Raw genomic sequence first — 6,637 nt, 5'->3', positions numbered from 1 at the left:
GTTATCAATGTATTTTTTTTCTATAACTGTATTTTTTGCAATTTCGAAATCATTCAGTAAAATAATTATAAAATTGGTGATGTCAGATGCATTACCGGGAAACCTATGTTTGGTCCAAAAACATGAGCGAGTACTATGTCAATACTAAATGTCTTATTCCCTCGATCAGTTAAATATAGTTTAGCTTAAGAGCGAAATATTTTACGAAAGTAACAGTGTAGGTATGATTATGTCGTTTAAAAAAATATGAAAACTGAAAATTTCCTAGTAAAAATGCAAATCATTAGCATTTAAAGCAACATAGAATATGAGGTATTCAGAAATTCACGAGATATGCAAATTTCGTAATGACGTAGAGCGCGCTTAATTTAGAATATTCTTTCGGTTTCATTGCATTTTGTAATTGTGATATATGCAATTTGATCAAAATGGGGGAGGGGGCGGGGTGTAAAAATATTCATCTTTTTTACATCACGAAAACATCATAGGACTTATACAAAAAATATTTGTAAGTATATTCTGCTACCATTCGAACCAAACAAACTTCTTACAAGACATTTTACGTATTTTTGTCTGTAATTTTCACACGGGGATTTCCCAAATATTGGCATACAAAAAATGAAACAAACTTTACTTTTTATAACATCAATATAAAGTTTGTATATATTATTTCTGTAAGATTCGCCTGGGACAATCTCAAAACTGATAAAGGCTTGTCTAGCTTATTAAATCAATCGAACACATGTTTAGTAAATACAGAGCTTTCAAAATATCATTTAGCTTATTGAAAGATTTATGTGTGTGTGAGTAATCAAACACTTCAAAGCCAGATAAAATCCTGAAAATAAAACATGGCTCATGCATTTTAAATTTAAAGTATACTAGACGGCAAAAGAATACCAGTCAACAATAATATTAATTTCTAAAGCGTAAATTGTTAAATACCAAAAGATGTTACAATACGAGATATTATAAAGTAAATTTTTATGATGAAGCAAACGTTAAGAGTTTGAAAACGAAAAATAATATGACAATAATTACCAAAATAATGCTATTACCCTATTGTGAGTTGGCGTTTTGTTTATTCATTTTCGAACACAAATTTCTATATTGCTCTCTGATGTATGGTTTATTAAAATAATACAGTCATTGACTATTTCCATTTGCACTATAAAAAGTGAATGCTAGTTCACTGATTGTGTTATAACCGGGTATATACCGACGCTAGAGTCTGTGAGTACAGATTTTAATTGAACCCTAAATGTGAAATTATATTTTACCTTTAATTAAGACTGAAATAACGTTTACTTTTCAAACCAATTGAATTTATTTATATAAGTTTTCCTTTTACATTCTAATAAACCAGAATTCGCTTAATTAATATTGAATGAAACTATCTATTGGGAAGACAAAATATAAGAGGAAGCAGTTATAAAATGCAAAATGTTATCGAGTTTTCATATATGTATTTAAAAATCATTTTGGTCTGAACAGTGTAACTTTTAATGTGCAGTATACAATAATATTCGTGATAAAAGATAAAGACAGGGGAATACTTATTATTATATACTCCTAGATAAGGGATAATTTTCTAAATGTGGCACATTCACCAAGCGATCTATTCAACGTTGATCCAGTCTACAATTAGCCGGTAAGTGGATTTTTTATTTACAAAACTAATTTGAATATCTTCCATACCAGTTGAAATAATTTTAACAACATCACTATTAAAGAAACATTTAGCGCATGGTGTTTGTCATTTTATATTATACATGTTTACAATATATCTTTGTTACAAGTTAGACAAAATCCTAATTTTCTCCCAACATTCAAAAACTCAACATTTTAGAAAATAACAGTCATGCAATTATTCCTTTACATATTTTAATTATCATAACGTACGAGATTTTTGCCAGCAAGTTTAATTTAACAATTTAACCAAATTTGTCAACAAAATAGAAATACATTACGTGTGAAAAACATAGTTGTTATTATGTTTAATTGTTCATAATTGTGATCCATCATTGAAATAATCATTTATCACTGAATCGTTAGTCAGAAAGTATTGTAGTACTCACTCCTCAAAAGTAAGAGGAGTGATAAAACATAACTGGATTTTTAACACTATTCATGCAATTTTCCCCAAATCAAATTTCAAACCATTTTCAATAAGAATACACAATGTTCAACAACTATCTTTGTTTATCACGGACTTTATACTTTAAGTTAATAAAAACACTGTCGGTGTAAATGGATAAAAAACATCTATGTTGGTGTATATGGAGCACAACATCGACGTTCATGACGTCGAGTTTTGATTTTGTCGTAAAACACTGTTCATGATGTTAAAAATTACAAACAATTAACACAAATTATCAAATAAGGTCCATATTCGTTACGAAATATTCTTTTTATTAGATATTTTTGCTAATTATTTCAAGAGATCAATTATCCAGAGACCCAGAGAACATTTTAGTCATGCTGGTGACCATGCTTGCCGAGCTACCGGCCGTGGGTCGAATTTTTCAGTTAAGGTAGAAAACACATGCTTGATTGTTTATCTTGCTTATCTTAAATCTCCATTTATGTGGTTTTTATATTTAAATTAAATTATTATAAGGCAACGTCATTAGACTATCAGGTAAAAAAGGTTTTGCTATCCCCGCCAGGGGGGATTTTGTAGACCATGAATTATTAAAGTGTCTACGCCTTGGCCGTTGGGGCGTTTGGAAACTACAACATCTTAAAGTTCGTTACCAAATAATTTCCAACTTTCGAAAATAGCTTTCACTAGTAAAATACTACCGTTTCAAAAAAGAAAAAGTATAGAAAACTGTTTAAATTCAATAATAAATAGCGTAATTAAACACACCAATAGTTTTCAGCTAAAAAGGAATATGTTTCATGGCTCACTATACTGTTATTTACGTTACTTCAAAACTTGCAATATACCATGACGAAAACAAAGCATCAAAATAATCTGCATAGATTTGTTGAGAAATCTTTAATCAAACGTTAAACTTCAGACAGTTCTGATGAAAAAGACATAATGCCAAGTTAAACGTTAACAATTATATTACTTAACATCATCAGAAAAGTATGTTGCCTGTTTATACATGTTAAACAGATAAACAGTGAGCATTTATCGTAATTTTGTTAACCTATCTATACAGTGATCCTTGTTCATGGCACAAAAGCAAATTTCAAACATTATTCAGAAAAACAACCACATATTATGATGAACGTGCATGTAGAATACGTAATTTTGTAAAAAAATTAGTTACAAACATTTGTTTACAGTAAACATGACTAGATTTGTGAACTTTACACTTTTCACATAACAACTCTAATTTGTTATGCAAGATAAAATTGCAAAAACAAAATGAACGACCTTTAAATCTCAAGATATATGACAAACAATACTAATCTGCTTAGAAAATACTTTACTTCAAATTTCAATTACATGACTTGACGTTTTGACTTGATAAGTCATAACACAACACTCCTAACTGTTTATGTTAATGAACTAGAAATATAAATTACATTCTAAGACGGGAATACTATTGCATCTGTTAATTGTAGTTTACGTAACCACTGTTAACAAGAATATCATTAAGATTGCAACGGGACTTTGAAATTATTATTGTACCCAATATGTTAACAAAACACTGTCTATAAACTTGTACACCTTCGAGAAAGTTGTGGTCCTTTATATGTTTTCTCATACATTACATTAAAACAATTTGACATTTTCTAACATTATGTGTCATATACGTGACATGTTGCATTTCACATACATCTTACCAATTATGCATAATTTACATGGAAAACATATCTACACGTGATTAAGATCACACATTTGAGTAAAATTTTGAAAACTTTCAGTAATCTTCCCTGAAGTCAAGTTATCTCATTTAATATTCGTAATACTTTTAACCGATATGCTTGCAATATAGCAACATCCTGCTCTAGTCTGACTCATCTTCAAAAACGATGGTCATATTATCAAGCTCCACTTCGTCATCGTCTTTTTCCGAGTCACTGTAATTTACTTATTCCCTATACAAACTTTTAATAATTTCGTTTGAAACAATGTAACCACTTGTCCACACGTTTCGATACTACTTGGGCCCCTTTATCCAACCACTTTATTCTATATCTCGTAGTCGTAGTGGGTAATTTTCATTAAAGTGCTGCCAGTCGTACAATTGATAGTTAACCCGGGGATTATGCATTTTAAGGGATGCTCTACAACGCATGTTCATACTGTTATACGAGACTAGAGCGTAACTTTGAGAATCTGGGTTCTTTATATGGAAGTGGTATTAGTCCTTTTCTAGGATTCAAAGGGGCGCCATTGTTGTATCACACCTCGCGAAGCTATGAATGGCTATTATTACTGAACAAATATTTTTTTCCCTTTGTTTTGACCAATTTCATTTGCATTACAATATATCGCCACTTCTTACCTACAACAGTATGAAAAAACCTTGAAAACAACAGTATGAAAAAACCGTGAATACCTCGCTGATACCACTAGGACATCTGTGTTTGAAGATGTAACATGAACTTGTTAATGGCTTTCTCTTGTAAGGATGAAAACAATGCCTCCTTTGGAAATATTTCAACATTGGCACCTTCGAGACTTTAACATATTTCTCTTAGAACAACAGCGGTCTCAAAGCTTTTCTGCAAATTTGTCAATTTTCCACTGGTCGAAAAGTAGACATGGCTGTTAGGTTATGTCATTGTTGCCCATACAGCCATCCAGTCCGTTGTTCTTGTTTCGGCTCCAGATATAAAAATGTGTTGGTGCAGTATTTTTGTATTCAAATTACTAGAATAAATCAGGGTAATCAACCAGCCTTTCGAATGTATCAGGTACTTATTGTAGGCTTTGGAGTGTTGCATTGCGGTCAAATATATGTGCAAATTCCTCACATGGTTTTAAAAGGCATCCTATCAGCAGTTACTTAGGACCAGGAAATTTGACCAAGGGAAAAGGGCAGTTTTGTTCACAATTTGATTGTTCATGAACATTTCCATAGCTGCCTGGCCCTTTCCATTAGCACAATTTTAAAATGTAGATCATCTTACAAAATTTAGATTTCCACTTATTTTTCAATTTATGTTTATGTTTGTAAAGAGCATTTTATTGAATTTTGACGCTGTATTGAGTATAAATTATAAATATATATTTTATATGCTATTTTACAATATGAATACATATGTTTTAATATGATTGTGTTTCAACAGTTTTAAATGTTTGCAATTTTATTTGATATAACCAATTTTCTTTATGAAACTTTTAACGTTTGACTTGCACTTGAAACGTTATTGAGTGTGCGTTTTATCATAACGAAATATATCGACATTCGAATTCATGACAAATGACAATATTAAAAGCATATAAATTACTAAGAAAACTCAAACAGTAAGTTAGACACATTTTATTGGGATTTTCGTGTCTTATACTTAAAATATGTAAGATATATATATTTGACAAACAATTTTACGCACATAATTTAAAATAATAATGCAGTTTTCTTGTAATACTATCATCGTTGCATTAGACATAGTCTCGTCCCTAGAGGTGTATGTGTTCATTTTGTTGTCCAGAGAGTTTCTTGGTAAATTTGTTTTGGGGGATGTATGTAATTCATTTTAACGAGGTGGATAGGTGGTATACCACAGGTTACCATAGTAATCAAGATAACAGCCAATATGGCTGCCGTTTTCTGAGCCCAGGATTGTATTGCTTTAAATATTATAACAATTTAAACCAACCGTGTTTGACTTTAATATTTGTAGTAAGCTATTAACAGATGTCAGGTTTCCAAACATACTGCCCATTAAAGTCACCAAAAGTCAATGTAAATGTCATTTCAAAGTTTAAGTGTTAAACAGTGCTAAACAACCTGTTATATACCTTAAATCGTTTTAAATCATTTACAAACCTATGCAATATTCCATTTAAATAGCACAGTTCCATTGCATTTGATCAATTCCCTTCAGTGATCCGTATACGATGTATTGGTGAGATAAACTAGCCAATAACGTTCTATCATCTTATTTCGAGTTTTGCTGAACACTTTCTAACAGTAATATCCTTTAACAAGGAACATTTGTTAATTGTCTTTTTAGCATATAAGTAATTATACATGGGTGCTAAACATCCATATTAATAAATGACATGTGGTCGTTTTTTTTATATACAAAATCTTTGAGGTAAGTTGGTTCACTATTATGGTCTTATAGGGATTAGTATGCCCTTGAACACTGACCATATTTATTTGCAAACAAAATATTTGAGGTAAGTTGGTTCGCGCCTTTGTCTTGTCTGTCTGGTTGATGGCGCGACAAGATTTTCGGATACACCTATATCTCCTTCGACACTTTCATCGTCTTGATCTTCTTCATCGATGCGGTGTTCGCCACCTGCTGTTTTCTACTTTCTTGAAGGATGATGCATTCCTGGTCACCGAACGGTTTTCACTTGTCGCAGTGATCATCGCATCCTGTGTAGCAGTAACATTGAACGGGTTTAGTATATATTTTGATTGAGTTTTTGACACTTGTTCATTTTCCAAAACTTGGATTATATGATTTTTGGCATTGTTTCTATTGCACCGATATA

General features: G+C 31.2%; 1 protein-coding gene across 1 annotated transcript in view; it reads left to right on the top strand.

The window, feature by feature from the left end:
• Nucleotides 1–1,595: 1,595 nt before the first annotated feature.
• LOC128239369 (uncharacterized) overlaps nucleotides 1,596–6,637 on the top strand; it is an 87,922-nt gene continuing 82,880 nt past the window's right edge. The window contains exon 1 of the mRNA XM_052955991.1: nucleotides 1,596–1,651. The gene's annotated coding sequence lies outside the window, so the exon portion shown is untranslated. The remainder of the gene's footprint in view (nucleotides 1,652–6,637) is intronic.

Source organism: Mya arenaria, chromosome 6, assembly GCF_026914265.1.
Source record: "Mya arenaria isolate MELC-2E11 chromosome 6, ASM2691426v1".
NCBI classification, from domain to species: Eukaryota; Metazoa; Mollusca; class Bivalvia; order Myida; family Myidae; genus Mya; species Mya arenaria.
This window is presented reverse-complemented; position numbering and strand designations above follow the sequence as displayed.